Source organism: Rhinoderma darwinii, chromosome 3 (assembly GCF_050947455.1).
Source record: "Rhinoderma darwinii isolate aRhiDar2 chromosome 3, aRhiDar2.hap1, whole genome shotgun sequence".
Taxonomy (NCBI): Eukaryota; Metazoa; Chordata; class Amphibia; order Anura; family Rhinodermatidae; genus Rhinoderma; species Rhinoderma darwinii.
Genome location: NC_134689.1, coordinates 262,035,116 through 262,051,201, shown reverse-complemented (window position 1 = coordinate 262,051,201; position 16,086 = coordinate 262,035,116). Strand labels below are relative to the sequence as shown.

General features: G+C 38.3%; 2 non-coding genes across 2 annotated transcripts; both read right to left on the bottom strand.

Moving 5' to 3' along the window:
- Nucleotides 1-2,048: 2,048 nt before the first annotated feature.
- On the bottom strand, nucleotides 2,049-2,122 carry TRNAI-AAU (transfer RNA isoleucine (anticodon AAU)). The gene has a single exon. It is a non-coding gene; the product is annotated as a tRNA-Ile (tRNA).
- A 13,224-nt stretch (nucleotides 2,123-15,346) lies between these two features.
- TRNAI-AAU (transfer RNA isoleucine (anticodon AAU)) lies at nucleotides 15,347-15,420 on the bottom strand. The gene has a single exon. It is a non-coding gene; the product is annotated as a tRNA-Ile (tRNA).
- Between the last annotated feature and the right edge of the window lie 666 nt (nucleotides 15,421-16,086).

The window sequence follows — 16,086 nt, the reverse complement described above, 5'->3', positions numbered from 1 at the left end:
GAATTTGATGGACCTTTTTTCAATATTATCAACTATTCAACTCTGTAACAAGCATGTAACAAAAGTGAGCTTCCATGGCCCGTACGGGGACCGAACCCGTGACCTTGGCGTTATTAGCACCACGCTCTAACCAACTGAGCTAACCGGCCACTTTTACACCAAAGATTCACGTCACGTCAGTAGAAAATACATGCAAACGTGTATTCATATTGATATCCTATTAACCTGAATAATAAAATAAACTTGCAATTTTTACTACTCAAAAAGCATTGGACAAATTGCTTTTGTGTTTTCCTTTCCACCCCACAAAGAGTTTTCTTTCAGTACATTATATGGTACATTAAATGCTGCCATTAAAAACAAGAACTTGTCTCGCTAAAAACAAGCCCTTATATGACTATGAGGACGGAAAAATAATAAAGTTATGACTATCGGAATACAAAGAGGCAAAATCAAGATATTATTTTTATCCTTAAGGTTGAAATTGAACCTCTAAGATGATTTCATGCAACAAACTCTGCATTTCTATAAATCACCGGTTAGACCATACATGGAATATTGTGTACAGTTTTAAGCACCTGTGTATGAGAAGGACATTGCTGAACTAGAATGCGTGCAAAGAAGGGAAAGCAAGGTAATTAAAGGACCTCATCACAGACGGGGATTCTTTACTGTAAGAGCAGTTCGACGATTGAACTCTCTGCCACATTGAAAAGTGTTTTTTTGAAAAATATAAAATTTCATCATATTTGTACCAGATTCTGGAGATGGAACTTTGATCCAGGAATTTATTCTAATAGCCATATTTGGAGTAAGGGAGGAATTTTTCCCCTAATGACAACATTGGAATGCACTCCAAGACAGTTTTTGCCTTCCTCTGGATCAACACGGCAGGTTTATAGGTTGAATTTGATGGACCTTTTTTCAATATTATCAACTATTCAACTCTGTAACAAAAGTGAGCTTCCATGGCCCGTACGTGGATCGAACCCGTGACCTTGGCGTTATTAGCACCACGCTCTAACCAACTGAGCTAACCAGCCACTTTTACACCAAAGATTCACGTCACGTCAGTAGAAAATACATGCAAACGTGTATTCATATTGATATCCTATTAACCTGAATAATAAAATAAACTTGCAATTTTTACTACTCAAAAAGCATTGGACAAATTGCTTTTGTGTTTTCCATTCCACCCCACAAAGAGTTTTCTTCAGTACATTATATGGTACATTAAATGCTGCCATTAAAAACAAGAACTTGTCTCGCTAAAAACAAGCCCTTGCATGACTATGAGGACGGAAAAATAATAAAGTTATGACTATCGGAATACAAAGAGGCAAAATTAAGATATTATTTTTCCATTCCACCCCACAAAGAGTTTTCTTTCAGTACATTATATGGTACATTAAATGCTGCCATTAAAAACAAGAACTTGTCTCGCTAAAAACAAGCCCTTATATGACTATGAGGACGGAAAAATAATAAAGTTATGACTATCGGAATACAAAGAGGCAAAATCAAGGTATTATTTTTGTCCTTAAGGTTGAAATTGAACCTCTAAGATGATTTCATGCAACAAACTCTGCATTTCTATAAATCACCGGTTAGACCATACATGGAATATTGTGTACAGTTTTAAGCACCTGTGTATGAGAAGGACATTGCTGAACTAGAATGCGTGCAAAGAAGGGAAAGCAAGGTAATTAAAGGACCTCATCACAGACGGGGATTCTTTACTGTAAGAGCAGTTCGACGATTGAACTCTCTGCCACATTGAAAAGTGTTTTTTTGAAAAATATAAAATTTCATCATATTTGTACCAGATTCTGGAGATGGAACTTTGATCCAGGAATTTATTCTAATAGCCATATTTGGAGTAAGGGAGGAATTTTTCCCCTAATGACAACATTGGAATGCACTCCAAGACAGTTTTTGCCTTCCTCTGGATCAACACGGCAGGTTTATAGGTTGAATTTGATGGACCTTTTTTCAATATTATCAACTATTCAACTCTGTAACAAGCATGTAACAAAAGTGAGCTTCCATGGCCCGTACGGGGATCGAACCCGTGACCTTGGCGTCATTAGCACCACGCTCTAACCAACTGAGCTAACCGGCCACTTTTACACCAAAGATTCACGTCACGTCAGTAGAAAATACATGCAAACGTGTATTCATATTGATATCCTATTAACCTGAATAATAAAATAAACTTGCAATTTTTACTACTCAAAAAGCATTGGACAAATTGCTTTTGTGTTTTCCATTCCACCCCACAAAGAGTTTTCTTTCAGTACATTATATGGTACATTAAATGCTGCCATTAAAAACAAGAACTTGTCTCGCTAAAAACAAGCCCTTATATGACTATGAGGACGGAAAAATAATAAAGTTATGACTATCGGAATACAAAGAGGCAAAATCAAGATATTATTTTTCCATTCCACCCCACAAAGAGTTTTCTTTCAGTACATTATATGGTACATTAAATGCTGCCATTAAAAACAAGAACTTGTCTCGCTAAAAACAAGCCCTTATATGACTATGAGGACGGAAAAATAATAAAGTTATGACTATCAGAATACAAAGAGGCAAAATCAAGATATTATTTTTGTCCTTAAGGTTGAAATTGAACCTCTAAGATGATTTCATGCAACAAACTCTGCATTTCTATAAATCACCGGTTAGACCATACATGGAATATTGTGTACAGTTTTAAGCACCTGTGTATGAGAAGGACATTGCTGAACTAGAATGCGTGCAAAGAAGGGAAAGCAAGGTAATTAAAGGACCTCATCACAGACGGGGATTCTTTACTGTAAGAGCAGTTCGACGATTGAACTCTCTGCCACATTGAAAAGTGTTTTTTTGAAAAATATAAAATTTCATCATATTTGTACCAGATTCTGGAGATGGAACTTTGATCCAGGAATTTATTCTAATAGCCATATTTGGAGTAAGGGAGGAATTTTTCCCCTAATGAGAAAATTGGAATGCTTTCTGTGATCGCAATGAGGTCACTTTACGCCTTGATCTCCATGCAGGTTCAAATCAGGTGGGGGGGTGCGAGCTCGGAGAAGCAAAGACACACTGAGACGTTTCTCAAGGCAAAAATACTTCTGACTTTATTTGCAGAGACACAGAGTTTATATAGTAAAAATATCATATAATTACGTGCAGACACATATGAGTCATTTAGACATATACATTCTTGTGGTTTCTTTCCTCATTATTCTTATCTCTACATACATTGTTTCTTATTCCTTACATCTAATTTTTAATCCGGTGTTCTACCCATATCTATCTTGGCTGTACGCCCAGAACCCAAAAATGCTGGTAACAAACTCCCTAGTTCCTGGTAGTACACTCATAACATAATGAATTCGCAATTCCCAGTTTCAGCAGAACATCTGCAGATTATCACATTCCATAACCTTTCAATAATACCCAAAATATAGACTCGTTTATCCTTCTACCTTGAAGTAGTACATACATTACACTTATATCATTGATTATAGGTTGTTCTATACCATCACAATCCCTCCTTTTGTGATTTTACCAACACCTAAATTCCAATGCTACTTCTATCTCCTGATAGCAAGGCTTCGATCCATTTCTTCACTTGATTCACACAGGTATGTAGGTGGGGTAATCTCACAACACTCTTTCATCATAATATATAGGCCTCTGACTGAATGCTTCCCTTATCTTGCAAAATACATAACAATTGAAACATGTAAGCAATACAAATAATATCATTAAACAAATCAATGGTTGGAAAAGCACATGCAATATCTTAGTGGCAGTGGGAGAAAATCCTGTAAAAACGTCATACCAATGATGGGCACTGGCATCTTTTATTGCTGACAATAAATTTATTACTTCCCTAGCTGCTATTGTAGCCAATACTTTCACTTTACTTAGAGTTACATTATGGGCTGCTATCAATTTCTTTACGTCTTTAGACTTTTGTAACACTTGTTTTAACTCTTCCAGTGGCAAACTAAAATTTCCATAGGGCAAAGGTTCAGGTACCCATACAGTGGACATTATTTCTTCTAAAGTAGGCAGGAACACTATAGTTTGGTTCCCCCAAGTCAAATGCGTCACATTGTATAGACATCCTGAAAATGGTCCTGTGAGATTAAACTGGCTAAGGGTCTGCTTGTTGTTAGTTATTAAACATACATGCTGTGGACCTACTTCAATATAAACCTGTAGGTTAACTTCTGGGATTATAGTGAGTGCGCATACATTATCCTGGTGCTGCATTAGACAGGGTTCATATATCCCTGACTGTTCATTACATACATATCCTTGCTCTGTTAACTGGCACAAATCTATATTCCTTGTCTTATTTTGAGAATCTATGTGTGTTCCTTTCATTTCCAGGATACAATATTGTCCTAATAATGTCACCCAATCAATCATTACCATTGGCATAACAATAAATTTGCATAATAGAGTAGGATTTTTCACATGAAATGCTATTAGTCTTCCTGCACACCATTTAGGTGTACACTCAGTATACTCAGGCTGGAACAATAACCACGTATCATTTCTCTTTCCTATGGGCAGAATGTCTGTCCATTGCCTAACATGACTACTAAACAATTTATTCTTACAATTATTCATCTGTTCTTGTTGCCACATCGTTTTAAGCGTACATACTGTCCAATTTACTAAAGTTGATACATTCTGTAATGTTCTATATTCGGTTAGCATACTTTCATTAAAAACATTTAGAAACAGTTCATCTATAGCTAACCCTTTTTGCTGTAAGTGAAAGGTAGTAGGTAACCATGAGGCACCTATCCTTAATGCAGTAGATGTGTCATCTCCCACTGAGTTTAATTTGTTCATAACTGTTTCTAACTGTATACCATTCAATACTCCTAATCCCGTTCCTACCCCTCCTAATAGCGGGTCATACCATTCTCTTTTTTGTCTATGACAGCTGGGGGATTCAGGGAAGGAAATATTGAAGTGTACATTCTTTTTCTGCTGTTGGGTTACAGCGCTCTTACAAGTGTGTGGGATTCTTTCCAGACTTTGTACTGTTATATGTGGCTTAAAACTATCTCTTAAAATTATTATCAAGAATACAAAATATCTTCTATTTCTTATTTGGCTATTATTCATACATAATATAATCCCATCAGTTTCTTTTATTACAATCGTAGAGTTGAGCCTCTCCTTGTTGCATCTTTCATAAGTCTTATTTATCATTTCGTTTCTATTTTTCCTGGTTGTATATTTCTGTCGATACTGTAAATCTGGTTCATAACAACAAAGCAACAGCCCCGGCGTCTCTTCTTGTATGCTAATGTTGGCTGTTTTGTCTATGTGAAGGTACACAGTCCCTCCATGTGGTCCCTTCGGTTGTAGTCACATTTGTAGTATAACACGGGGCATTGGCCTTACAGGTGTAGTTACCCTGCTTTCTATCCACTGTGGCATTCGCCCACCCTGTCCTGAACTGTTCCAGTGATTCTGTACTGATTACGTGTACAGGAGTAGCAGTTCTGCCTTTTTGTATAAGAGCACACGCAACAACCGCCGCAACAACCACAAAGATCTTCATTCTTCTGGCTGAAGAACCTTTTTACAATGACTGGCGTGAATCCAGCTTGCCTTTCCTTCGAGCTTCACTGAGGTGCTTGTAACGAGTAAAACTTGAAAAGGACCATCAAACCGTGGCTCAAGGCTCTTCCTCACGTGTCTTTTGACAACGACCCAATCTCCTGGTTCTAGCTTATACGTCCCTTCAACTGAATCAGGACCTGGAATGGAAGCAAAGACTTGTGCATGCACCTTGGTCAATTGTTTGTTCAGCGTTGATACATAATCTGTTAGTCTACCATACTGCATTTGGAGCACCTGTGGAAAATAACATCCTAATCTGGGAGCCGACCCAAATAAGATCTCATATGGGCTGAGACCTGTTCTTTTTGTGGGCGTGTATCTTACTGAGAACAAGGCTAATGGTAGACACTCGGTCCATGGTTTCCCGGTTTCTACCATTGCTTTTTGGATTTTCAATTTGAGAGTCCCATTTAGTCTCTCAACCTTCCCACTGCTTTGTGGATGGTATGGTGTATGTAGGGCTTGACTTATGCCTAGAGCTGACAACACATGGTTCATGATTTCACCCGTAAAATGAGTTCCTCTGTCGCTCTCGATCACCTCTGGTACTCCATATCTGCACACCACCTCGTTGATCAGTTTCTTTGCTGTGGCTACGGCTGTAGCTTTGGTTACTGGAAAAGCTTCTGGCCATCCTGAAAAGAGATCAATACAAACAAGCACATACTCATAGGTACCGACTTTTGGTAATTGATTATAGTCTATCTGTAGTCTCTGGAATGGGTAAATTGGTCTGGGTGTGTGCTTCTGTGGTACTTTTACAGTTCTTCCAATATTATGTGTTGCACAGATCATGCATCCTTGTGTAAAACTGCTGGCCATCACACTAAACCCTGGAGCATACCACACCTTGTTTACCAAGTCCATCATTGCCGTTTTTGATTGGTGAGTCGCTCCATGTGTTATTTGGGCCATCATTGGGAACATTGTCTTAGGCAGGCACAGTTTATTCTGGCATTGCCAGAGGCCATCTTTTCGTAGCGTTGCTCCTTGGGCCGTCCACTTGTCTTTTTCTTCTTTTGTTGCTTGTCCTTGAAGTTTTTGCAGTAGTTCCGGGCTTACAGCTGGTCTTGTTTCCTCTGGATCGTTTATCTGAAATACGGCTGCTAACACGGGTAGCTTCTGTGCTGCTTGCTTTGCCGCTTCGTCTGCCAGGGCATTTCCTTTTGTCTCTGGTGAACTCACCTTAGTGTGAGCTTTTATCTTTATTACTACTGCTACTTCTGTGGGTAACATCAGGGTCTCCATCAAGTAGTTTACAAAGTCTGCATTCTTTACAGGTGTACCTGCAGAGGTCAAAAACTGTCTAGCCTTCCATATAGGGCCATAATCGTGTGCAATCCCAAATGCATACCGAGAGTCAGTGTATATATTTGCTGTCTTTCCTTCTGCATGTTGGCATGCTGCTGCCAGGGCCTTAAGCTCCGCTTCTTGTGCTGAGCGGGACGCTGGTAAGGAGGCTGCTTCTAGGACTACATCTTCGGTGGTTACTGCATATCCTGTAAGAAAAGATCCTTCTACAAAATACCTTGAACCATCCACAAAGAGTATTAGGTCTGGGTTTTGGAGTGGGGTATCTTTTACATGTGCGAACCCCACTGTTTCCTGGGCCATAAGGGCCATACAATCATGTTCATCAGTTTCAGACAAAAATTGTGACCATACTTTACCTACGTCTTCTCCCCCTTGCTCCAAAGGCAGTAAGGTAGCTGGGTTCAATGTAGTACAGCGGTATAAAGTAACCTGCTCAGAAAGAAGAAGTGCACAGGTTAATCTCAAATGTCTTGCAGTGGACAAATGCTTAGGTTGTACTTGAGTAAGAATAGCAGTAATAACATGTGGTGCAAAAACTTGGACTGGAAATGCCAGGACCAAATCTGAGGCCTTGTTTAACATTGAATTTGCAGCAATGATAGCTCTCACACATGATGGGGAACCTCAGGCCACAGGGTCTAGTCTAGCTGAATAATATGCTACCGGGCGCTGCTGTGGTCCATGACTTTGTGTGAGAACTGCAGTGGCATGTCCATTTTGTTCAGTACAGTACAAAGTATATGCTTGCGTAGAGGTACTCCATGGATTGGTGTCACGAGCCGCTACCAAACACAACTCCTCCTCATTCAGCTGATAATCCAGAATACTTTGAGAATCTCACTTTTATCAGGTTCTGCAAATACTTGATTAATACAAAAACAAATAAAAATAAAACATCCCTAAAAACTTTACATCAAATTAACAATGTCCAGACAAGTTTTGTTTTGCCTTCTCCCTCATCTAAATCCATAAAAACTCGTGTGAGTGATGTCACATCGCCTCCTGTGTAACTTTGCTGGAGGGGGATGGTCTCTTACACATAAACCACAATTGTACCTGATCAGTTCCTTCACCCTTCCCCCCTTTGTGGACTCTGCGAGAGTGATGTAGCAGAGTTCAAAACTACATCTCAACATAACACTAATTTAACCCCCTGTAATGTACAACAGCCTGAAACAAAAATAACTTTTTCGTGACAAACATTTGATCTTTACAATAACATAACTCATGTGTGAAATCAAAAATAAAACAATTGTAGTTAGTTATTCAATAAAACAGAAAATATTATCTCTGATAACATTAATTACTGCAAACCAATAAACAGTATATAAAAATAAGGAACGGTGGGGGCACATACATTTTCAAAACCCCGTCTCTCACAGTATCTGTAGTTTAATACATCTGAATTAACATCAAAACACATGAAATCTGATCACATCATAGCACATAAATATCGTAACTTTTATAAACAACAGCGCTTGCGCAAAAGAGAAGAAATGTATTTCGGTTTGTAGACATTACTGATATATATATATCTCAGCAGTGCATATTGAGATCCCTTTGTCTCATCAGCCCTGCAGACTGCACCCAGTCAGCCCCCCTCCTCCTCCTCCCAAACACAGCACACTTTAGGGGGAGGGAGGGGGGGGGGGGGTCACTAACTCACAGCTTCTCACAACTTCTCACAACTTCTCACAATCTTAACACTTTCAATGCCGGCAAAACAACATACGTATCTGCAATCATTTATCACACCATTGTACAGGAATTATCTACGTTAATGTTTAACAGTACAATCTGTTGGCCACCATCTCTATATTATGATTACGTGTTGCTTCATCAGTGAACTAGACTGGAACTTCTGTAAATAGAAAAAACACTACAAATGACAAAATTAACAAGGTGATTATTTCATACTGATTTGGTTGGGCCGGGCGTGGCCACATCAGGGGCAGGGGGGGCAGCCTCTCCCATTGGAAACAGTGCGCAGGGGGTTTCCCACCAACAATGAGGACACACTCAACATGAGGTACGGATGCCATTACCGGGCGTCGGCTGGTCCTGTTCTCTAATACATACAATACCTTTCTTATTCCTAACTTCCTCTTCTGCAAATCCCTCTAAAGCACTTTTCATCAACTTTCTACCTTCCAACTTCCCTTTGTTCTCCAGTATACCTTTTGCCCAATCTGCGGCTTGGAGCCGCCCTCCTCTTTTTCCCTCTGCCAGTTTACATGCCTTGATCAGGGCAAACAACTGCACTCTGTGCAGAATGTATGACAGGATCAAGGGTCTCATCATATAAGACAGAGGTGTCTGGTGGTTTGGCTGTGAAGGACTGCTTATACATTATTACATTTATCACTTTTCCTGATTCAATCTACAAAATGACACAAAGTCATACAAAATATCTATATCAGCATTTAATGTTGTGTTCATTCATTTTAAAAACAAGATTACATTTCTTATCTCACTAGCAGCTGTTCTTCACCTCCCCCTTCTCTTGTCACACTAGTTAATTCTAAATTATACCATATGGGAATTTACTATAAGGTCATTTGCAACATTAAAACAACTACTACTTCTATAACTTCCTTTGCTTTAAACTTTACTTTATAAAATATGAATTTCCTCTGGCAACCTCCTTGTACTACTTCTTCTGACCCTTTTCTCCATGCTTCTGCTTTCCCCTGTAACTTTTTATCTTTCAACCATCCACGTTTTGTGTCACAACATTCATTCCATTTTTCTGCGTCTAACCGTCCATGGGATTCTAGACCACATGCTTTCATTATTTTATTTTTTTTTCTTCGTTCCCTGCGTTGCCTTTTTACCTTCTCTTTCTGCTACTGCCTGTTTGGCGGTTTGTCCTTTGGGGTGCTCATCTCGTACTCTTGTTACAGATTTTAGCTACTGACAGATGAATTCCATTCTCATCTGTTTTAGACAGTTTCTAGTTTCCGTACTTACTCTTGTTACAGATTTTAGCTACTGACAGATGAATTCCATTCTCATCTGTTTTAGACAGTTTCTAGCTTCCGTACTTAATAGGGACACCAAGTTCAACATTGTTGCCTAGTTATAAGTGGTCGCCTATAGGCAGACCCTAAGTTATGTAGGGGGTAATTTTCCTGATAGGTGAATTCCTTTCTCACCTATTTTAGACAGTTACTTATCCCCTCGAAACTCCTTTTCAACTTCTACTCTGGCCAGAGAATTAAATTCCTTTTATAACTAGCTTACTTTCTTCTTATTCACTTTAAACACCACTCAAGGAGATATCCTCCACACCATAACAGTAATATGACAAATATTACTAATCCAAATAACAAGGCAAACGTAAAATCAAGCTATTCATTTGACATGCCGGATTATCGGATTGCAGAAAATTCTGGAATTTTGAGCTGAAAATCAGTGCATGATAATCCCCGCAAGTACTCCAATCGTGTACACACATTTTCGGTATTTTTCCGGATTATCAGATTGCACAAAATTTTCGATTTCCGGGCTTAAATTTAGCCTATCATAATCCCCGTAGTCACCTGAAGCATGTACACATGTTTCTGGTAATTTGCCGGATTATCGGAAGTTTTTTCCAAAAACAATTTCCTTATTCTAAAATGCATTTGTGACACAAAACTGGGTTTCTACAACATTCATACAAATACTGCCATGGAGATCAGGCACTTTATCCTGAGGGTAGGATTACATATAGACTTGACCAGATTTTTACACTAAAAACACCCTCATGTGGCCCCTCTATTCCTCAGGAGTACTACCGGGAAGGTGACCTACCAGACAGGAAGGTGCAGAGCAGAGTTTGTAAGAATTAAGTCTTCTTACCTTGCTGCAGCTGTGGTCTGCACGTTCCTTCGTCCGGGAGGTCGCCATTCAAGTCCCGGGAGATCCCCTAGGTGGGGTGCCGTCCTTCTGGTCAAGTCCCTGTTCGGGCGCCAATTTCTGTGATCGCAATGAGGTCACTTTACGCCTTGATCTCCATGCAGGTTCAAATCAGGTGGGGGGGGTGCGAGCTCGGAGAAGCAAAGACACACTGAGACGTTTCTCAAGGCAAAAATACTTCTGACTTTATTTGCAGAGACACAGAGTTTATATAGTAAAAATATCATATAATTACGTGCAGACACATATGAGTCATTTAGACATATACATTCTTGTGGTTTCTTTCCTCATTATTCTTATCTCTACATACATTGTTTCTTATTCCTTACATCTAATTTTTAATCCGGTGTTCTACCCATATCTATCTTGGCTGTACGCCCAGAACCCAAAAATGCTGGTAACAAACTCCCTAGTTCCTGGTAGTACACTCATAACATAATGAATTCGCAATTCCCAGTTTCAGCAGAACATCTGCAGATTATCACATTCCATAACCTTTCAATAATACCCAAAATATAGACTCGTTTATCCTTCTACCTTGAAGTAGTACATACATTACACTTATATCATTGATTATAGGTTGTTCTATACCATCACAACTCCAAGACAGTTTTTGCCTTCCTCTGGATCAACACGGCAGGTTTATAGGTTGAATTTGATGGACCTTTTTTCAATATTATCAACTATTCAACTATACAAGCATGTAACAAAAGTGAGCTTCCATGGCCCATACGGGGATCAAACCCGTGACCTTGGCGTTATTAGCACCACGCTCTAACCAACTGAGCTAACCGGCCACTTTTACACCAAAGATTCACGTCACGTCAGTAGAAAATACATGCAAACGTGTATTCATATTGATATCCTATTAACCTGAATAATAAAATAAACTTGCAATTTTTACTACTCAAAAAGCATTGGACAAATTGCTTTTGTGTTTTCCATTCCACCCCACAAAGAGTTTTCTTTCAGTACATTATATGGTACATTAAATGCTGCCATTAAAAACAAGAACTTGTCTCGCTAAAAACAAGCCCTTATATGACTATGAGGACGGAAAAATAATAAAGTTATGACTATCGGAATACAAAGAGGCAAAATCAAGATATTATTTTTATCCTTAAGGTTGAAATTGAACCTCTAAGATGATTTCATGCAACAAACTCTGCATTTCTATAAATCACCGGTTAGACCATACATGGAATATTGTGTACAGTTTCAAGCACCTGTGTATGAGAAGGACATTGCTGAACTAGAATGCGTGCAAAGAAGGGAAAGCAAGGTAATTAAAGGACCTCATCACAGACGGGGATTCTTTACTGTAAGAGCAGTTCGACGATTGAACTCTCTGCCACATTGAAAAGTGTTTTTTTGAAAAATATAAAATTTCATCATATTTGTACCAGATTCTGGAGATGGAACTTTGATCCAGGAATTTATTCTAATAGCCATATTTGGAGTAAGGGAGGAATTTTTCCCCTAATGACAACATTGGAATGCACTCCAAGACAGTTTTTGCCTTCCTCTGGATCAACACGGCAGGTTTATAGGTTGAATTTGATGGACCTTTTTTCAATATTATCAACTATTCAACTCTGTAACAAAAGTGAGCTTCCATGGCCCATACGGGGATCGAACACGTGACCTTGGCGTTATTAGCACCACGCTCTAACCAACTGAGCTAACCAGCCACATTTACACCAAAGATTCACGTCACGTCAGTAGAAAATACATGCAAACGTGTATTCATATTGATATCCTATTAACCTGAATAATAAAATAAACTTGCAATTTTTACTACTCAAAAAGCATTGGACAAATTGCTTTTGTGTTTTCCATTCCACCCCACAAAGAGTTTTCTTCAGTACATTATATGGTACATTAAATGCAGCCATTAAAAACAAGAACTTGTCTCGCTAAAAACAAGCCCTTATATGACTATGAGGACGGAAAAATAATAAAGTTATGACTATCGGAATACATAGAGGCAAAATCAAGATATTATTTTTCCATTCCACCCCACAAAGAGTTTTCTTTCAGTACATTATATGGTACATTAAATGCTGCCATTAAAAACAAGAACTTGTCTCGCTAAAAACAAGCCCTTATATGACTATGAGGACGGAAAAATAATAAAGTTATGACTATCAGAATACAAAGAGGCAAAATCAAGATATTATTTTTGTCCTTAAGGTTGAAATTGAACCTCTAAGATGATTTCATGCAACAAACTCTGCATTTCTATAAATCACCGGTTAGACCATACATGGAATATTGTGTACAGTTTTAAGCACCTGTGTATGAGAAGGACATTGCTGAACTAGAATGCGTGCAAAGAAGGGAAAGCAAGGTAATTAAAGGACCTCATCACAGACGGGGATTCTTTACTGTAAGAGCAGTTCGACGATTGAACTCTCTGCCACATTGAAAAGTGTTTTTTTGAAAAATATAAAATTTCATCATATTTGTACCAGATTCTGGAGATGGAACTTTGATCCAGGAATTTATTCTAATAGCCATATTTGGAGTAAGGGAGGAATTTTTCCCCTAATGACAACATTGGAATGCACTCCAAGACAGTTTTTGCCTTCCTCTGGATCAACACGGCTGGTTTATAGGTTGAATTTGATGGACCTTTTTTCAATATTATCAACTATTCAACTCTGTAACAAGCATGTAACAAAAGTGAGCTTCCATGGCCCGTACGGGATCGAACCCGTGACCTTGGCGTTATTAGCACCACGCTCTAACCAACTGAGCTAACCGACCACATTTACACCAAAGATTCACGTCACGTCAGTAGAAAATACATGCAAACGTGTATTCATATTGATATCCTATTAACCTGAATAATAAAATAAACTTGCAATTTTTACTACTCAAAAAGCATTGGACAAATTGCTTTTGTGTTTTCCATTCCACCCCACAAAGAGTTTTCTTTCAGTACATTATATGGTACATTAAATGCTGCCATTAAAAACAAGAACTTGTCTCGCTAAAAACAAGCCCTTATATGACTATGAGGACGGAAAAATAATAAAGTTATGACTATCGGAATACAAAGAGGCAAAATCAAGATATTATTTTTATCCTTAAGGTTGAAATTGAACCTCTAAGATGATTTCATGCAACAAACTCTGCATTTCTATAAATCACCGGTTAGACCATACATGGAATATTGTGTACAGTTTCAAGCACCTGTGTATGAGAAGGACATTGCTGAACTAGAATGCGTGCAAAGAAGGGAAAGCAAGGTAATTAAAGGACCTCATCACAGACGGGGATTCTTTACTGTAAGAGCAGTTCGACGATTGAACTCTCTGCCACATTGAAAAGTGTTTTTTTGAAAAATATAAAATTTCATCATATTTGTACCAGATTCTGGAGATGGAACTTTGATCCAGGAATTTATTCTAATAGCCATATTTGGAGTAAGGGAGGAATTTTTCCCCTAATGACAACATTGGAATGCACTCCAAGACAGTTTTTGCCTTCCTCTGGATCAACACGGCAGGTTTATAGGTTGAATTTGATGGACCTTTTTTCAATATTATCAACTATTCAACTCTGTAACAAAAGTGAGCTTACATTGCCCGTATGGGGATCGAACCCGTGACCTTGGCGTTATTAGCACCACGCTCTAACCAACTGAGCTAACCGGCCACTTTTACACCAAAGATTCACGTCACGTCAGTAGAAAATACATGCAAACGTGTATTCATATTGATATCCTATTAACCTGAATAATAAAATAAACTTGCAATTTTTACTACTCAAAAAGCATTGGACAAATTGCTTTTGTGTTTTCCATTCCACCCCACAAAGAGTTTTCTTTCAGTACATTATATGGTACATTAAATGCTGCCATTAAAAACAAGAACTTGTCTCGCTAAAAACAAGCCCTTATATGACTATGAGGACGGAAAAATAATAAAGTTATGACTATCAGAATACAAAGAGGCAAAATCAAGATATTATTTGTGTCCTTAAGGTTGAAATTGAACCTCTAAGATGATTTCATGCAACAAACTCTGCATTTCTATAAATCACCGGTTAGACCATACATGGAATATTGTGTACAGTTTTAAGCACCTGTGTATGAGAAGGACATTGCTGAACTAGAATGCGTGCAAAGACGGGAAAGCAAGGTAATTAAAGGACCTCATCACAGACGGGGATTCTTTACTGTAAGAGCAGTTCGACGATTGAACTCTCTGCCACATTGAAAAGTGTTTTTTTGAAAAATATAAAATTTCATCATATTTGTACCAGATTCTGGAGATGGAACTTTGATCCAGGAATTTATTCTAATAGCCATATTTGGAGTAAGGGAGGAATTTTTCCCCTAATGACAACATTGGAATGCACTCCAAGACAGTTTTTGCCTTCCTCTGGATCAACACGGCAGGTTTATAGGTTGAATTTGATGGACCTTTTTTCAATATTATCAACTATTCAACTCTGTAACAAAAGTGAGCTTCCATGGCTCATACGGGGATCGAACCCGTGACCTTGGCGTTATTAGCACCACGCTCTAACCAACTGAGCTAATCGGCCACTTTTACACCAAAGATTCACGTCACGCAGTAGAAAATACATGCAAACGTGTATTCATATTGATATCCTATTAACCTGAATAATAAAATAAACTTGCAATTTTTACTACTCAAAAAGCATTGGACAAATTGCTTTTGTGTTTTCCATTCCACCCCATAAAGAGTTTTCTTCAGTACATTATATGGTACATTAAATGCTGCCATTAAAAACAAGAACTTGTCTCGCTAAAAACAAGCCCTTATATGACTATGAGGACGGAAAAATAATAAAGTTATGATTATCGGAATACAAAGAGGCAAAATCAAGATATTATTTTTGTCCTTAAGGTTGAAATTGGACCTCTAAGATGATTTCATGCAACAAACTCTGCATTTCTATAAATCACCGGTTAGACCATACATGGAATATTGTGTACAGTTTCAAGCACCTGTGTATGAGAAGGACATTGCTGAACTAGAATGCGTGCAAAGAAGGGAAAGCAAGGTAATTAAAGGACCTCATCACAGACGAGGATTCTTTACTGTAAGAGCAGTTCGACGATTGAACTCTCTGCCACATTGAAAAGTGTTTTTTTGAAAAATATAAAATTTCATCATATTTGTACCAGATTCTGGAGATGGAACTTTGATCCAGGAATTTATTCTAATAGCCATATTTGGAGTAAGG